The sequence below is a fragment of the Chanodichthys erythropterus genome, chromosome 3, assembly GCF_024489055.1.
Source record: "Chanodichthys erythropterus isolate Z2021 chromosome 3, ASM2448905v1, whole genome shotgun sequence".
Taxonomy (NCBI): Eukaryota; Metazoa; Chordata; class Actinopteri; order Cypriniformes; family Xenocyprididae; genus Chanodichthys; species Chanodichthys erythropterus.
The window spans coordinates 43,587,465-43,607,724 of NC_090223.1; the positions used below are offsets into that span (position 1 = coordinate 43,587,465).

The window sequence follows — 20,260 nt, forward strand, 5'->3', positions numbered from 1 at the left end:
TGTACGAGCAGCAGAATGTTAAGAATGCTGCTCAACAACAAGTGCGGAATTCGATGTAATTGTCAACAATGACAGCATGGGAATCAGGAAACTTTTCTGTGAGACAGATTTTTTAACAATCTCTAGAATCAATTTCTCAATCCATTTCAAATCTCTTCACACACACAGTAAGCAAAGCAGCAGTTATGAATTCTTTTCTCGCTCAAACACACAACCACTGCCAAAACTTTATGTGCCTATGGGCCAATTTGCATGTTGACAATACTCAAAATTAAGTTCAAATTAACTGAATAAGACAGCAATTTGCCACATTTTGTCTACGGTAATGCCATATTGAAATATATTTCAAATCTAACAACAACTAGATATAGCTGAACACCATGTGTTGGTCTTTCAATTTCTATACAAACCTAAAAGGAGAACATTTAGGACTCCTTTTGTACTTTAATGTAATAGACCATGTAACATAAGACTTCCCATCAACTGTTTACTTACCAATATTCTTCAAAAATATCCTTCTTTTGTGTTCAGCAGAACAAAGAAATTCATACATGCTTGGAACAAGTTGAGGGTGAGTAAATGATGACAGAATTTTCATTTTTGGGTGAACTATATCTTTAAGTGTTTTGGTAGTGGCTATGTGAAATGAACCGCTGTACCAAGCTGGATGCTGGTTAGGAGGACTGTGTGTGAAGTGTTATAAAAAAAACTGTAACAATCAATTCAACATACCTTATTTACTGTAGCTAAACTTTTAATTGACCGGTTGCTTTGTTTTTTGCCACTAGAGGGCACAGTCTTTAGTTAATTGACTGACTTTCTTTGTTTGGTACATTTTGTGACACTGTGGAGCGTCATAACTACAAGGTCTGAATTAGAAGTATGATATAAAATGTGGTCTGTATAGTAATGTTTCTCGTACGTAACCCTAATACGAATCTAAGTTTGATCTACACAATAGGCAATGTGTTATTTCAATGACAGTTGCATTTACACACTATAATTCGAATAGTTTCTCCCTAACCTGACTCCTCCAACACCACCAAGAACCGCAATGTGTACACTCAACAGTCAAAATAAAATGCAAGCGCTGAGCCGAGCTAAATTTAAGCCAAGTTAATTTTAGTTAAGTTTATTTTTGTTCCGCTCATTTCTGTCAAGTGTAAAAAAGAATGAAACATTCCCTCTGGAGGCAAGGTGTGACATTTGTGTAACTGTTACCATAAACAAATGTTTAGAGGGATGCATTTGCATGTTCTGAAGCACAGGACTGTCAGACGTTGGAGTGGAGAACATTTTCCTCAACAAATGAGCACATAAATAAAGACTTCACACATATATTCCTAAATCTGTCTGACAGCTGTCTCGACAATATTTTCATGGCACTCCAATATTATTTATGGCGTTTTGTTCATCTTCCAGATCTGATCTTATGAAATCTAACTTTAGATTGAGACAAATCATTTTACAGATTTTGTGTTATTGTGATTTAAGATGAACCACCAATAGGAGGATTTCAGAATCCTCAATAATGACTTGTTAAGATTATAGTTAGAATAAGATTCATATCAAGTTAAATAAGCCTTTTGTTTAGTGTTAGACATAAGCAAATTAGGCTATCCATCCAGTACTAAACAATAACACACCAATGGATTAGCTATAGCTACACTATCATAGACAATGATGGAAAATGAATAAGACAAGCCAAATAATGAAGTGAAGTATAAGCAAACTAGACTACAATTAAAAATTCATTCTCAATGATGAGAAAATCTATCTTCTTTTACATTGTAAGCAGTCTCTGAAAAAATACTCTTTTCAGCAGTATTACACTTGCACCTAAAACTTATTTTATTTATTTATTAAAAAAAAAAAAAAAAAAAGATATTTAAAATGTATTTTTCCCTCAAGAACGTATACTGCTGTTTGCTTGCTGCACTTCGGTCAAACTTTGACTGCTTCTGTAAGTTTATATAGTGATGATCTCCACTAGCTCCGCCCACTAGGCACACGAACGCTTTGAATGACAGCTACTGTGAGGCTGCAGGTGAAATGATCCAGATTATCTTGTGAGTTGTTGCGACAGAGTTCAGCTGTTTGAAACACTGACGACTTCAAGTAACTAGAATGGAGCGGTTGAATTAGACCCCGAGAAGCGATCTTCGACAGGTAAATCACTTTACTGTTGATTTAAAGTGGAAGACGATGTATGTAACTGTTTAATAAGTAAACATTTCAGCCTCGAACACAATCACAAACTTTTAGAAGAAGGACCCCGGCGTCAGACACACCGCCCGCCGTACGGTACGTAGGAAACTAATGCGTATCAGTTTTTTTTTTCTTTCATATTATGTAAAATACTCAGTCTTTGGACTTCTTGACCTATATATTTGTACGTTACTTGACTTAAATTCAGTGTAGACGTAGGTTAATAAAGTTTTTTTTCAATGTGTACTCGCGCGCATAACTGAAGTAGGCTATGTTAAACTGATGCAACAGATGAATTAGTGTGATTAGGTTATCTTCCTGGCAGAAATATAAAAGCTAGATTGTGGTTATTTATATATATATATATATATATATATATATATATATATATATATATATATATATATATATATATATATATATAATGTGTGTATATATGTATATAGCTATATATAGCTGTTTTACTCATTAAATCCGTCGTTCTCTCCATTTATTAGTCACTCTTCCTCCCTCATAATCTATAAGCAACTAATAGGATGTGATGAGTTTAATTTTGCAGCTATAAACTAAAAGTCTAAAGTAACAGTGCATGCTGTGTGCACTCATTGAAAAGTCAGGGAGTGAAATGATCATGCACTACAACATTAATCTGCCACCATTAATCCAATGATAATATGTACTGCAGTGCTGGGCTGGGCTATTCTGATATTTATGTAATGCACATAAACATTAATCTACTGTCAACCTCGATCTGTCTTTCTCCTGCATGCTCCATATATCGACTTGTTGCTCTTACTGTAGAGTTTTTGCACTGTTCAAGGGATTTGGTGCATTGTTGCTGTCTGTCATCATATATATATAATCTTTCATTTCACAACTAATGCAAATAGCTGCTGTTGAGGCACACACTGTCTGTGTCCCCCTCTGTCCTGCTTATGAGATGTGCATGTCATGTGATCGTTCATATATGGGAGGTTCCACTATGTATGTGCAACAGATGCACTTTTTTAACCTCATATTTGCCTAACAAATTTAACCACATGTCATGGCATGTTTACTTTGATAATGGCTAAGACTTTAGGAGAGTCCTATAAAACTAAGGAAAGCTTTTCCTTTCAAAGTCAGCTTGCTTTACAGGAATAGTGTTTGTTGTAGGATATGCTTCAGTAGGCTTGGGGTGTCCGCCCTGCCTTGGGCCTTTCAAGTTTGGTGATGTTCTGCAATAACACGCTAATTTCTCAACCACTCCCAGTTAATAAATCAGTGGCTATAAAGAATAAATTGTAAACTGTTGTTGCAGAACAGCAAACAGCAATGCTTTTTTAATGCAATCACTATTTTGGATTTGACATATTTTTGAGTGAGAGTGATTTATAATTCATGGCATATTTATTTCATAGTATGTTTAATTATAGACATAATGACACCTCATGAATATGTATATTATATGTTGGTTGATTATTCACACAAGTGAATAGTAATAATGATAACTGGTTGGGGTTCATTGGTTACTAAGTATTTCATTTATGTTTGAAATAGTTGGCATAAAACACATGAACAGTATCTTCTGTAATAGTTTAGGTAATTTTACTTTTTAATTGTATTATTAAAATCCATTTGTCTGATACAAATCTAAGCTTGACTAAGCTCCAAACAAAATGAGACCATTTATTATAAAAATATAATGGTTGGATTTATAGGGCTCACAGAGAAAATAATATTGAAAGTGATTATAAATATTTAAGATATAAGTGTAAAAATGCCAAATATGTCAAATCACTATTTCAGAGGTGAGTGTTGTTGAATGTACAGCTAACATAAAGAAACCGTTCAAACATCTCCAAAATTTGAAATAACAAATATTAAATGTGTTCTAGCAGATTGCCTATGCTTTATTAGCACGTATTATTTACACCATAATTTGTTCAAATTGAGTTTTTGTTTCAATTAGTTTGGCTGAAGTTATTGTTAAAATGTAATATGACCCTCTTTTCCAAAATCCATTTCAGGGTGCAAATATTGCCCTGTAATTAAAAAGTTAATTTCTAACATGCCAGTGTCTTACTGTAAAAATCAAAAGATACTGGAGTTCCCAATCTGGGTTCCTCAGTCCGTCAAACAGGTGGAATCGTCTGGAGAAGAATTGTAAAGTTATTCAAGTTCACAAAGCTAAAATGGTGCCAACAAAAAACTAACACTTTTTAAAGATTTTTAAATTATTTTTCTTCATTCCACAATTGTGGCTGGTTTTGTGTTCAATAGGAACTTTCTGGAGAAATTTTAGGCACTCTTATTGATAAGGCAGATTTTTGGGGAACTTATAAAATGGAAAGTCCCTTGAAAGAACTCTGCAGTCTGTCCACAGTTCCTTCAATAACCTTAGCATTAGAGACAGGCTTCAAATATATTTTGGTTAGGATATTTAAGGCACCTTCAAAAGGGTGTAAGTACCGTACATAATACATCACATACAAACATCATCATGCCTTTTTATAAAAAAACAGATCAATTAGAATTAGCTTGAATCAAGACATTGGTTGCAATAAAAAACAAAACAAAACAATAAAGAACAATACACAGTTCTAGTAACACGCTGTGGTGTTACTAATATATGGCATGACATACAAAATATGTTTATTATACATAGTCCAATCTGTCTCCAATACCAATCTGTGGCATGTCATTGTGTACTATAACACTTTTAAGACATAAGTTGAATGTCTATGGCTGTAGCACCGGAAGCTAGTTATTTTACTTTATAAAGTTTTAAATAAGTATATTTGTCTTAAACAAACACATTGATTCACTTCAGAAGGCCTTTATTAATCCCCTGGAGCCACTTACACTCAAAAAAAAAACTCTTTGAACGAACATAAAAAAATCATGGAAAGGATTTCCACATGATTAAGTTGCTTTATTTCAGCATTATGCAATTCTGTTATTCCAATTTAATATACACAATGGTAACCCTAAAACTAATAATTAACAGAAACTTTTAAATACCAACATAATAGAACAGTAAACATTAAAAAAGTCTTTCCATTTTCTCATCTTCCTAAAAACTGCTTAAAATAACACTTTATTTAAACATTTACACTCCTAGTTCAGCCCCTTTTCAAAGCATGAGGGGAAGTGAATCCTGTTTGATTGAGTCCTGGTTGGGTTTACTTGAAACATGTTATTTTAATATGAAAACATCAAGTTAAGTCAAAGAGTAATCCTTTCAAGTCAATTTAGCATGAATCAATCACATTTAAACCGGAAACCTGATACAATGGTGTTGAATCAAAATAAATTGTTTAAATAAACTGAACAGCATCAAAAAATCTTCTTTTTTTTTTTTTTTTTGAGTGTAGAGTATATTTTATGATGGATGGATGCACTTTTTTGGGCTTCAAAATGTCATCCTCCAATCTCTCCCATTATAAATCTTGGAAGAGCCAGGATATTTTTAATATAACTCTGATTGTGTTTGGCTGAAATAATAAAGTCATATAGGATGGCTTGAAGTTGAGGGTGAATTATGGGGTAATTTTCATTTTTGAGTGAATTATCCATTTTATATACCACTGACAAAAATATAAAATGTTATCACGCCATTTGGGTCTTTGAAAAAGTGCTATTTTATGAAGAGATGATGAGGTAAAACTCACAGAAGAGCACCACAAAGGTAGTCAAATTATTTTCAAACCTTAAAATATAGTGATACAGCCTGTCTTGTAGGGATTTCCTGGACGAAATGTGCGACGTAAAAACACAAAAGTGCTACACATGGTCCATGCAAAATTTGTAATGTCATGAAACAACTTTAAATATGAAAAATTAAATGATTTTAAACTTTAGCTCATTTATTATTGAAGTGCACTGTGAGCATCTTGATGTTTCACTCAAAATCCTAAGTAGAAATGTGCAGGCACAGATTTTTATACTCCACAAATACACATGAAAAGCATGCCATGTCAACCACATTGCACACCTGACTGAGGGAGAGCAGAAAGCTCCTGTTTCTGTATTGTGAATGTCATCAGATCGGCTCTTAGGTTCATGTGCATGGCATCGTCCATCACAAAGGTTGAATTGTTAGGGTTTGCTGGATCTTGTATCCAATTCAAAGCAATTGCATTACAGTTGGAATGTGCAGACTCACTCTTCAACTCAGAACAATGGATTTATTATGGTTCCTTTGAAGTAACTGCATATTTCTGTCATTAATCTGGGTGTGTAGCATTTTTAGAACGTCTCAGCTGCATCTGTGCAGTCTGTCATCAAGTTTAATTTGAAATGTGATTTTTGATCTAAGGTTGTTATTTGCATGCTTATCAATAGCACACTATCACCAAAAAATTTAGGAAGCAAGGACTTTCATATTTATTTCATTCATTTATTTTTTGGCTTATGTATTTTTTACAATGAAAAGGCGTGGGACTGTTTTATTTGTCTGCCCAATTTGTGGGAATTAATCTGTCTGGTGTCGTTAGTTGCACATAAATGACACACCTAACAGAAAGAAGTACTGTAAATCACATTTTAGAATAATATTACAAAGTCATCAAATGTATAAAATAGCACAAATGTAAGTATGAAAATTAAAATGAAAAAAAGATGTATTTAACTTCACCATCACAGGAATGAATTACAAGTTATTTTGAATTGCAATAATATTTAACAATATTACTATTTTACTGTATGTTTGATCAAATAAATTCAACCTTGCTGAGCATACTTTCTTCATAATTTTGAATGGTAGCATATGTGAAACCTGATTCAAATCAGATTTTCGATTCCATGTGTCTCAGTCTCAGTGGTCAGATTTCATTACAAAGTGCACTATATTTTTAGGAGCTGTGTCCAGATTCATTAATTTTCAACTAATATTGCAAAATACATAGTGAATAAGTTGAATATTCAACAACAACAACAGTTATACTTTTCTTTTTCCACTCTATCAATGACTTTCAGATGTTCTGTGAGTATCTTGCCACTTAAACACTGGTGTAGATACAGATAATTTGACTAAGTGGAAGTTGATCTCCTGATAATTTGTATTTAAATATACTGCGTGCAAAATGAGTATCACTTCTGCTGTGCAACTTTAAATATATGGATATACCTGTACATCATTTAAACCTTATCGTTCAGAGGTTTTTAAAAGAAGTCTCATGCTCATCAAAGCTACATTTATTTGGTCTAAAGTACAGTAAATACAGTAATATTTACAATTTCAAATAACTGTTTTCTATTGAAATATATTTTAAAATGTAATTTATTCCTGTGATCAAAGCTGAGTTTTCAGCATCATTACTCCAGTCTTCAGTGTCACATGATCCTTCAGAAATCATTCTAATATGATGATTTGCTGCTCAAGAAACATTTCTTTATCAATGTTGAAAATGGTTGTGCTGCTTAATATTTAATGTGGAAACCATAATTGTTGAATAAAATGTTCAAAAGATCAGCATTTAATTGAAATAGAAATCTTTTGTAATATTATAAATGTCTTTATTGTCACTTTTGGTCACTATATGCATTAGGGCTGGGCGATGTATCGAATGCTTTTGTCACGCGCATTTCGTCAGTAAAGCCGGTTCCATGATTGCCGCTAAATCGCCATCACCTGCTTTCAAATGAAGCGGCATTTAATAGACAGAGCCGTAGATCACTGATAAGCCACGCAATATCGCGTTCAATATCGATATGAATCGCCGTCGATATTGAACGCGATATTGCGTGGCTTATCAGTGAACTACGGCTCTGTCTATTAAATGCCGCTTCATTTGAAAGCAGGTGATGGCGATTTAGCGGCAATCGGGGAACCGGCTTTACTGACGAAATGCGCGTGACAAAAGCATTCGATATATCGCCCAGCCCTAATATGCATGGGTTTATTTTATTTATTTATTTATTTTTTTTTTTGAGACATTCATGGCTGATATGTTTCCTTGTGCAGGATGTCCAGGTTCCTGTATGTCTGTTGTGCAACACCCCCATTCCCATTAGAAAAGGGGAAATGCCAGATTTGTAGCCACAATTTATATTCGGATACAAAATTAATGTCAGATAACACAAGCTCTTGATAAACAAATTATTCAAACCTCTGCGGTCTAGGTCTCATTGGTTAAAGTTCACAACCTTGAAGTATGTTCGAGCAAAAGTGAAAATTGTGATGTTGTTATTTCTGTACTTTCCTCTCTGGAACACAATACTAGACACATTGCAGAACGTCTAGTATCAGAACTTCAAAAACGGCTATAAAACCCCCACAGAACTCAATACGACAATAAGCCAATATGTATGTAGTATATTCCAAGTTTTCTGATGCTTCAGAAGCCATACTGAAATATTTGCTGAACAGCTCCTGCTCCATGGTTCTCAGATCTCAGCCTGGCTCGTGTACAGTTCACATTTGGTGCATCACGCCAAGGATGTCAAATGTGGTGCAGAAACCCGACATGGCATTTGAACTGAGATTTGAGAGCTTCAGCCGAGGTGAAGACTTCATGAATAAAATTTTGGCCTCTTCCTCACAGAAAGCTTCAGAAGGCTTGGAATGTTGCCCTTGAGTCTCATGGACACTTTTATGGTGCACTGTTTGTTTTGTCAAACAAGTCCTTTGGTGTTCAAGAAAGAAAGTCACACAGGTCTGGAACGATATGAGGATGATTTAAATGATTTTCATTTTTGGGTAAACTGTGCATTTAAGGAAGTAGTGTGTTATGTTTATGTAATATATGATGTATATCAATTTTTATCAGTAACACTTTACAAAAAGGTTCATTAGTTAAACATTAGTTAATGTATTAAATAACATGAACTAACCATGAGCAATACATTTGTTACTGTATTTACTAATCTTTGTTAACATTAGTTAATGAAAATACAGTTGTTCATTGTTTGTTCATGTTAGTTCACAGTGCATTAACTACAAGATTTAAAATAATGTATTAGTAAATGTTGAAATTAACATTAACAAAGAATAATAAATGCTGTAGAAATGCAGTTCATTATTAGTTAACTAATATTAACTAATGAAACTTATTGTAAAGTGTTACCTTTTTATCTTACAAAAGTGCTATATTTAGATTTCTCATCAGCACAGTCTTAATTAGGTCAGAATTTACTCTTGATCCTGGTGTTTAGAGCATAAAATTTCAGTCATGTAAAGGAGCAGGCCCCACATCAGAACTGCTTTACTGTTTCACTTTCACACAAAACAGCTTAGTGCAGTTCCCCTGAACTGGTAGCTTGGTGGAGCAGGGCTGCAGCCCATTGGCTGATGGGTGCTTTTGGCTTGTGGTTTTTTCTAAAATCGGATGGAGCCACGGGAGCACGTGGTAAGGGCTTCCGCTAGCTTGGTTTTATGCTGCTCTTAAACATGAAAATCACTCAAGCAGGGTCCCACAGGGAAAGACGCAGAGTTAAACAACCTGTAGATGTAACACAGTTTCATTGTTCTTGACTGCTCAGTGAAGTTGAAACAGTGTAAATATTCCACTGTTAAACAGAACAAAATTATAGGTCTTTGACTTTGTTAGTTTTTGTCTGACTCAATCCTGTTTAGTAGTTAGTAAAACACTTCTAAATGTATACTACTATTAAAAATATTGAGGTCAGTAAGATTTGTTTTGAAAGAAATTAATACAGCAATGACACATTACATTGATCAAAAGTGACAGTAAAGACATTTATAATGTTACAAATGATTTTTATTTCTAATAAATTCTGTTCTTTTGAACTCAGCTTTGAATAAATCTCATTTTAAAATATAATAGAAAACAGTTATTTTGAACTCTAACAATATTTGACAATATCATTTTCTGTATATTTGATCAAATAAATGCAACCTTGCTGAGCAGACGTCTTTCGAAAGCTTTCTCCAAACTTTTGAACGGTAGCATATTTGAAAACTGATTCAAATCAGAGTTTTGATTCAGTGTGTCTCAGTCTCAGTGGTCAGATCACATTTCAGGGAGTTTTTAATAGCAAATTGCACTATATTTTTAGGAGCTGTGTCCAAATTCACTAATTTTCCTTCAGTCTTTCCTCACATTGCAAACTACATAGTGAATAAGTTCATTTGAGCAAAACAAGATCAGTCATCCTTTTCTCTTTCCACTCTATCAATGACTTTCAGATGTTCTAACTTGAAAAAAAAATGGCTATATTGTGGTAGTAGATGAGGTGCAGACTCGTTGGTAGTCGAGGAGCGGATCCACGGCGGTACAGGCGGTGCAACTATAACGATCAGTCTATAATCCCACCCACTTTGAAGTGGTACTAAACTGTAGTGGAAAAGCAAAACGAAAGTAAAGCGAGCTAAGCCGAGCCATACCGTGCCGAGCCGTACCAAGCCGACCGGGCCCCATTTACACCTGGTATTAAGATTCATTTTGTTCGATTGGATCACAAGTGCACGAGGCTAAATACAAGTATAAATGGGGTCTAAAACGTTTTGAGCTTGTCCACTTTCGACCACTTCCAGAGGGCGTCGAAAATGCATTCGACCGGATTGATTTCTTAGTGTAAACACTCATGTGGTTGAATGTGTTCGAAACACTTTGAGCATATTATGAAGGATGACGTTTACTATTTATTGGAATGTAAGTGAAGTACATAGCTTAGTTTACATAATAAATAATAATTTAGCATCCAAATACATCGGGAATATAGAAACATTTGGATTCAGATTGCCGAATGAGAGAGGTAGGCTACGTGAGCCCAACGCCGGTTTCTGTTTCGCTTTAAATTATTTCGTTTTGGTAGTATTATAGGCCTTCTTGTTTTTCATTCTTGTTCTGTTTTGAATACCATAAAATTTAAAGGATTTGTTGTGGAGTGAGGTGAACTAAAATAGCTTTTAGCAATGTTTATCTGTGTTCCGCTTTATATAGGCTACCAGTATTTTACATTATTTCGGATCTAATAATAAAAATCAAACCCTGTATGCAATGTCACGTTTATGACACGTTTACGACTTCTGTTTTGTTATTCTGTTCTGTTAGTTCCTGTTTAGCCTATTCCGTTTAGTTCCGGTTTCATTGTTTTCTGATTATCTCCTCGTTTGTTACTATAGTTACGTAAAGTCATCACCTGTCAGTCAGTATGTTCGTCTTGTATTTATACTCCCTGTTACATTTAGCCCCTTGTCGGTTCTCGTTTCAGTTTATTTGGTTTGCATTTTCCTACGTCCTCTGTGAAAAGTCATCGTAGACCACCTTTTAGGTCCTTGCACACTGTGTCCGAAATTGTCATCCGTCATATAAAAATGGTATATAAAAATGGTATCGGGTTAAATTTTCTGTGTTTTTCGCATCTGTAGCAAGCATTTTGAGAGGTGTTTTGACAATTCAGTGCCACCGTACAAGTGAACGCCAAAGTTGATCCACTTCGTCTCGCAGCACAAAGCATGACAAACAAATTGTGGAATACATATATATTGGTGGTCTTCTTTTTAATATGTGGCTCCACTATCGCTAGCAAACTGAGCCACCGACATCCCGAAGTAAACTTTGAATCCCTCTGGATAATCCCGCAGCTCCTTGATGAGGAGATTGAACTCTCCTTCCTTTCTACGCAATCTCAGGATTGGATGGACCCAATATTTCCTCTTGCTTCTTCTCTTTTTAAAGCAACACTATTTAATTTTTTCAGCCTTAAAATAATGTCTCTATGTGCAACCTGCCGGCATAACCTCCGTGAAGTTGGCACCCCATAAAGCGAAATAATCCCCAAAAATATGTCATTCGTTTGTGCTACGTTTGTGCTGATTTGTGCCGCAAAAACGAACGTTTGTGCTGGTTTGGTGTTTGAGATATTAAGCATTATTTTTTTGGTCGTGTGACGTCATTCTCCACCCCATGTCGTTCAAATCGCTTCAAACCGGTGCAATTCGTTTGTGCTCGATTTGTGCTGGTTTGTGCCGTTAAAACAAACACTGTAACTGTTTTCCTTCCACAGATATAACAAATATAATTCGGGAGCAGTGACGTCATTCTCCACCCCACTTCGTCTAAATCGCATGAAACTGGTGTCGTTCGTTTGTGCTCGATTTGTGCTGGTTTGTGCCGTTAAAACAAACACTGTATCTGTTTTCCTTCCACAGATATAACAAATTTAATTCGGGAGCTGTGACGTCATTCTCCACCCCACTTTGTCTAAATCGCACGAAACTGGTGTCGTTCGTTTGTGCTCGATTTGTGCTGGTTTGTGCCGTTAAAACAAACACTGTATCTGTTTTCCTTCCACAGATATAACAAATATAATTCGGGAGCTGTGACGTCATTCTCCACCCCATGTCGTTCAAATCGCACGAAACTGGTGTCGTTCGTTTGTGCTCGATTTGTGCTGGTTTGTGCCGTTAAAAAAACACTGTAACTGTTTTCCTTCCACAGATATAACAAATATAATTCGGGAGCTGTGACGTCATTCTCCACCCCATGTCGTTCAAATCGCTTCAAACCGGTACCATTCGTTTGTGCTCGATTTGTGCTGGTTTGTGCCGTTAAAACAAACACTGTATCTAAGACCTCTTCTTAAATATAACGAAAAAATGTTTTATGAACAGTTATGTAGCCTAACTCTCCACACCCCATGCCATCCATATTGCTCCAACACGGTATTGTTCGTTTGTGCTCGATTTGTGCCGGTTTGTGCCGTTAAAAGAATCCCTGTAATTGATTACCCTTTTTTTTAATTTTTTTTTTTTTTATATTATTATAGGCCTAATAAAAAAAAATTAAAAAGAAAAAAAAATCTCCTCCCCGTCATCTTAAATCGTTCCAAAATGGTGCTGTTCGTTTGTCCCGGTTTGTGCCGTTGAAAAGTACGAAGACCCCTTCTTAAATGGACTAAATTTGTGCCAGATATTGTCACAACCACTTAGGCCTACATGTTACCTGACTACTTCTGGAACCAGGCGTGTTCTATGCTGTGCTATAGTACTGGGACAGATATTTGAATAAATAATAATAATAAAATACTATACAATTGCATGGTAAATTTTCAAATACATGTTTAACGTCTTTCTGCGCCCTTCAAAAACGTTTAACAATGCATAGGAAGGTCTGCATACGGAAAAGATGTATGCACTGAGACTAAAAAAAAAATCATGTGTGCAGGGTAATTTACAGGTTAATTTAAAATTTGTTTGGCACGTCAGAGAAGGGAATTCTTTTATTAATTATTGTGCAATCAAGAAACTCAGAGGAACGCGTGTATAACATTTGAACACATCGATTCGCATCTTCCGCGGACAACGATAAAACGCTGCAACTAACAGGCCTCTTGTGGAACTGCTTATGCTCAGATTATTTCATCATCTAACAATACACCTTTCAAACAAACACAGACTTTAATCACTGTCCATGTAAAGTAGCCTATAGGCGAAGGCAATTTTCTTTAAATAAAACAATAATAATGAAGAAAAAAAACATAAATACACTGTATAAAGTGAATTGCAATTGTTACATTAAATAGAACGAGTTAACGGATAAAATTAGTGTTGTTTATAAATTAATTCATATGATTTTGAGTCCTTGTTTTTCCCTTCTTGACTGGAACCAGTTAATTAGGCCAAGGTGTTTAGATTAGACTACTTTATGTTTAGATGTTTAGATTGACTGTTAGGCTATATTTCGATAATAATCAGGCTGCAAATCAAATTGTATGTCATTTATAGCTCATTCACCAAACAGTCGCAATCGCAATTGTTTGTGCCGATAAAAGTTTCATTTGCTGCCTCGGTTTATAAATATTAGACATTGATTGCATTGAATTGAATGACACTGAAATCACTTAGTAGGAGCAATGTGATTTCAAATTAAGTCTCCGTTTGCTTTCCTCCTTTTCAGTGACAAGCGCGTGTCAGAAACGGAAAGTTGTGCAGCATCTGTCCGTGTAATTCGTTCAATTAATTAGCCTACGTCGAAAAAAAAAAAAAAAAAAAAAAAAACACTTATTTCATTGTCTAACTTAACCAAATCGAAAAAAATAAATAAAGACATTATTTTTAATTATTTTACTTGAAAATAAACAAAGACAAATAACTTTTTTTAAGAAAATGAAAAATTAGTTAGGCTAAGAGTTTTTTGTATTTTTAAGGGTAAAACTTAATTTAGTTTATGCTTTATTTAAATTTGTTTCGAATGTGTGGGCGGCCCCTAAAATACTCATTTTGGCTATATGTGGTCTAAAACAACATTGAGGAAATTTTTATTTATTTGTATTTATTTTATTATTAAAAGGCCTAAGAAAAAACCTCCATGATGCAACGTGTTTCACTCACTATTACAAGAAGATTTTTTATTTTTTATAAATAACATAATTTGTGTTTCATTGGAAAAACCCAAAATATCAGAAAACAATGGAAGGGATCGCGCCGGCGCTCCGTGGGCAAGAGAAGTGTGTTGTTGTACTCTGCACGAGACAGCTACAGTAGCAAGAAATATATGAAACAACCAAATAGAAAAATTGTAACTAATATGCAAAGCTGTAGCCTACATCAGATGAACTGCGTGATGGGACATGCAAGACATGCTGAGTTTGATTTGTGTATGATGATTTGTGTACCGGGAGTAGTATTTTCTATGATGATTCCATATTTCTTTGAAATATGAAACTGTTATTCTTGTTTTTGTTTGTTTCTTTGTTTGTTTTTACATATTATGAGAGAAAAGAGTCCGATGTTTTTTATTCAATCTTTTTTCGTTTTTGGCTAAATATTTTACAAGTGTAAAGTTAGGCTAAAAGTAAACATTTATTTAACCTTTTACTTGAAGACTTAAAATAGATTATTTAGGCTATTAAGCTTTTCTGATTCTTCATTCAGGCTAGTGAGTTAATGCCTATAATTCAATGTCTTACATTTTAAAAACCGAAGCAGCACAAACGAAAATTTCGCCGGCACAAACCAGCACAAACAAATGAGACAATTTTGGCCAAATTTGGAGCATGTGGGGGGCTGAGTGACCTGAAAATGACCTATACATTTTTTTTTTTAATATTTTAAAACCAAAGCAGCACAAACGAAACTTGTTACCGGCACAAACGATTTTGAGCGAATTTGGAGCATGTGGGGGGGGGGCACCGGTTTTAAGCAAACTGAATGTAAAAAACTTTTTTCGTTAGGCCAACTTTATATTTAAGATTATGTCATTGTTGCTTTTTTTTTTTTTTTTAACGGCACAAACTGAGCACAAACGAACAGCACCATTTTGTAAAGATTTAAGAAGACATGGGGTGGAAATGATTTGGTTTTTATTTTATTTTTTATTTTTAAGTCAAAAAGTCATCATTTAGGGATTCTTTTAACGGCACAAACCGGCACAAATCGAGCACAAACGAACGACACCAGTTTCGTGCGATTTAGACGAAGTGGGGTGGAGAATGACGTCACAGCTCCCGAATTAAATGTGTTATATCTGTGGAAGGAAAACAGATACAGTGTTTGTTTTAACGGCACAAACCAGCACAAATCGAGCACAAACGAATGGCACCGGTTTTAAGCGATTTGAACGACATGGGGTGGAGAATGACGTCACAGCTCCCGAATTAAATTTGTTATATCTGTGGAAGGAGAACAGATACAGTGTTTGTTTTAACGGCACAAACCAGCACAAATCGAGCACAAACGAATGGCACCGGTTTTAAGCGATTTGAACGACATGGGGTGGAGAATGACGTCACAGCTCCCGAATTATATTTGTTATATCTGTGGAAGGAAAACAGTTACAGTGTTTGTTTTAACGGCACAAACCAGCACAAATCGAGCACAAACGAATGGCACCGGTTTTAAGCGATTTGAACGACATGGGGTGGAGAATGACGTCACAGCTCCCGAATTATATTTGTTATATCTGTGGAAGGAAAACAGTTACAGTGTTTGTTTTAACGGCACAAACCAGCACAAATCGAGCACAAACGAATGGTACCGGTTTTAAGCGATTTGAACGACATGGGGTGGAGAATGACGTCACAGCTCCCGAATTATATTTGTTATATCTGTGGAAGGAGAACAGTTACAGTGTTTGTTTTAACGGCACAAACCAGCACAAATCGAGCACAAACGAATGGCACCGGTTTGAAGCGATTTGAACGACATGGGGTGGAGAATGACGTCACACGACCAAAAAAATAATGCTTAATATCTCAAACACCAAACCAGCACAAACGTTCGTTTTTGCGGCACAAATCAGCACAAACGTAGCACAAACGAATGACATATTTTTGGGGATTATTTCGCTTTATGGGGTGCCAACTTCACGGAGGTGCCGGCATATTTACTCGTAGATCTTTACACATGACTTTTTTTTTCTTTTCTCAAAACCCGTTTTATATCGCTTTTTTTTTTTTTTTATACCATGCAGCAAACTTTTTAAAATATATTGTACAATTATCCTACTTTAAAAATGACTTTTTTTTAAATAATCCGACATAATCCGTCCCTGATAGCAGGTGCAAGCAGGGCCTTAGACACCCATGTAGATACAGATATATTGACTTACACTGGTAAGTGGAAGTTGATCTCCTGATAATTTGTATTTAAATATACTGCAAAATGAGTATCACTTCTGCTGTGCAACTTTAAATGTGTTCCCAACATTTCTCCTTTTAAGAGGCCAAGCTAAACACCTGCTAATGAAATGAGGAAGTGAAGAGCTCTCTTACTTACTCACTTACTCCAAAATAAGTCAAGAGGAAATCTGGTCAAGGTATAAGACAAGGGTGGGGGTGGACTGCGTGTTTGTGTGTCTGTCAGAGTAAACCGCTATAGTACGTGATGCTTCATTTTGATTCGCTGAGTCATGTCCTGACTTGAACACAAAGCAAATGTGATGAATGACGGTATAATGCAGTATCTCTATTAATCAGCATGCTAAAATGTGAGGGGAGAAACCCAATATTTCCCAAACAAACGTTAAAGGTCCTCTCTCGCAGCTAAGGTGGGTGTTTTCGTCGTGGGAGAATGCACACGCCCTCGTTGCTTTCAAAGCTTTACATTGACACAGTCTCCCACTCATTTCTCTGATTTCCAAATATGAAAAAACTGTCTTTAGATTTTTAAAGATGATGCTGATGCCTATTGTTAGATGTATGACTCCTGCTGTGGCATATCCGACATAATGTCTTCATCCCCCTGACCTCAGAGTGACTGCATATTGCACATTTAAAAATGGCAAACGCCAGCTAAAATCTGCAGTTCTTTTTTCTCTTTAACCAGAAGCTGTCCTCTTGTGTCTCTCACCCACTGATGTCTGATTAAATGTCTCCTGTCTGCTAGGGATGGGGAAGTGGAGGCCATTACAGTTAGTTTATGCTCGCATAGCTGTTCCTGAGCCTAGGGGTGCAAAAGCGAAAGGGCAGATATAGGAACGGAGTCTGGGATGATAGATACACAGGAATATGCAAAAGTGTGTGTAGGCATATCAGTAGCAATGGTTTGATTTCATTTGCAAAGGCCCATGGAGCGCTGGAAAACAATGCTGGTATTATGCAGCCGAAGGGGGCCAACTGCACCTTCAACGTGCCTCTTGCATACACAAAATGTATGCAAAGAAATTTGTTAATTTACATTTACGTCCCACAGAAAATCAGGGAAAATATGAAAGGTCATCAAGAGCATTCTGGAAGCAGGTTATAGGAGCAATTCTAGGATTTCAATAATAGGGGCTCAGCCCCCAATGAGGTTATGATTAAAAAATAAATGTATATAGCCTATTTTTTAGGCAGGAACAATACATAGGTTCTATACCTATCAAGTCAACCCATGAAAACTGATTTATTTCAAATCATTTTAACCAACCAGATCATATTCATTAATATTCATTTAGAATATAGACAAACCTCATATTACTGTAATTGTTTTGACTGGCAGTATGTTTAATCTTCCCTATATTAAACCATTCCCTTTTTTGTTTTCTGTTTAAAAAACAAAACAAAAGATGAATCTATCAATTTGCCACTTCTATAGTTATATACTTCTAAACCACAAATCCCTTTATCCTAAGGATAGAAATATCACAGTCAACTGCTCATTATTTATTAGGACAAAATATTTCACTCTAAGCAATTTAAATGAGTGCATTGACTGAGTGCTGTTTGTCATTGCACTGTAAAAAATTATCTTCATGATTTATCATAACTTTTCACAAATCTTTTGTCAAATCAGCTTAGGTCCACAAATGTTGTTTCTGAGTTTCTCTTTATTTTGTATCAACTCAAATTTATGGTTTAAATGAACTCAAAAATTAGAGGCAACCAGGTTACTTTTAAGTTAAACAAACACACCATTTAAATAATTTCTGTGCATGAAGTTAAAGGGATAGTTCACCCAAAAATGAAAATTTGATGTTTATCTGCTTACCCCCAGTGCATCCAAGATGTAGGTGACTTTTTTTCTTCAGTCGATCACAAATGATGATTTTTAACTGCAACCGCTGCCCTCTGTCATTCAAATAATAGCAGTGATTGGGAACTTCATCTATAAGAGTGAATAAACCTTGCTTAGACAAATCCAAATGAAACCCTGCGTCTCGTGACGACACATTAATGTCCTAAGACACGAAACGATCGGTTTGTGAGAGAAACCGAACAGTATTTATATCATTTTTTACCTCTAATACACCACTATGTCCAACTCCGTTCAGCTTCCGGCGAGTGAGGTCAGATCGCGCTCTGACAACGGAAGTGATGTCTCGCTCTCATTGAAGTATATGGGCGAGACATCACTTCCGTCATCACAACGCGTTTTTTGACCTCACTAACAGGAAGCTGAACGAAGTTGGACATAGTGGTGTATTAGAGGTAAAAATTATATAAATAATGTTCGGTTTCTCGCACAAACCGATCGTTTCGTGTCTTAGGACATTAATGTGTCGTCACGAGCCGCAGGGTTTCATTTGGATTTGTCTAAGCAAGGTTTATTCACTCTTATAGATGAAGTTCCCATCTACTGCAATTATTTGAATGACAGACGGCAGCGGTTGCAGTTAAAAATCATCATTTGTGATCGACTGAAGAAAAAATGTCACCTACATCTTGGATGCACTGGGGGTAAGCAGATAAACATCAAATTTTCATTTTTGGGTGAACTATCCCTTTAACAATGCCACATGCACAACAATATGTTTTATTTTAAATTTTAAAATTTCAAATGAAAATTAAACACGGGCTCACTGGCACCTGTTGGCCTTAGGAAAACAGTGAACAGTGGGCGACATACATTTAAGCAGGAAATATAGGAGAGATATGGCAAAGTCCTTTTGATGTGCCACACTTCCTGTTGCCAGCAGGTGGCACTTTGACTATAATTAAATGTTGCCATGTAGATGTCTTCAGGCCAGGACTATTATCAAACGTGAAGTGATAATAGCAGATCAAACATTGTTACCCTGAGTTACAACAACTTCCTCTTTAGTGGCGTAAATCGCATACATTAGCAGTACATTAGTTAGTTTTTCTAACATGTTTGGTACTACGTGGCATATTTAAATGGGTTTCTGGGAGTGAAATACAGTTTAAAGCATGCCATTTCCTGATGCCAGTAAGTGGCGCTATAACTAACCAAATATTGGCATGTAGATGTCTTTAGGCCAGGACTCTCATCACACATGTGAAGTTTAGGGCACAAAAACAACAGCTTCCTCTTTCATGGCGAAACATCAGACTTTGTCACTCCGCCACAGACACGCCCTTCAGTGAAAACTATAGATCTTTGCAATGTAACGTCGCTAAGGCCTTAAGATTAGACTGACCAAAAATGATGTTGATCTAATTAAAGATCTAGGAGGAGTTAATCACAGTGTAAAACATGTCATTTCCTGTTGCCAGCAGGTGGCGCTATGACTGTAACTGAATATTGGCATATAGATGTCTTCAGGCCAAATGTGAAGTTTGGGGCAGATCAGACACTGTATGTCCACGTCACAACAACTTCCTGTTTCATGGTGAAACATCGAAATTTGTCAGGCCGCCACGGACACGCCCTTTGGCGAAAACTCTAGATCTTCGCAATTTAACGCTGCGAAGGCCTTTAGATTAGACTGACCAAATATGATGT

At 35.8% G+C, this 20,260-nt stretch overlaps 1 protein-coding gene across 5 annotated transcripts in view; it reads left to right on the plus strand.

Annotated features, from left to right (window-relative positions):
* The first annotated feature begins 2,042 nt into the window (after positions 1–2,042).
* card11 (caspase recruitment domain family, member 11) overlaps positions 2,043–20,260 on the plus strand; it is a 43,966-nt gene continuing 25,748 nt past the window's right edge. For 2 of the 5 annotated variants that reach the window (XM_067382428.1, XM_067382432.1), the window contains exon 1: positions 2,043–2,169. The gene's annotated coding sequence lies outside the window, so the exon portion shown is untranslated. Of the gene's footprint in view, positions 2,305–20,260 lie in introns of all 5 variants that reach the window. The other 3 variants (XM_067382429.1, XM_067382431.1, XM_067382430.1) reach the window with 2 other exon arrangements.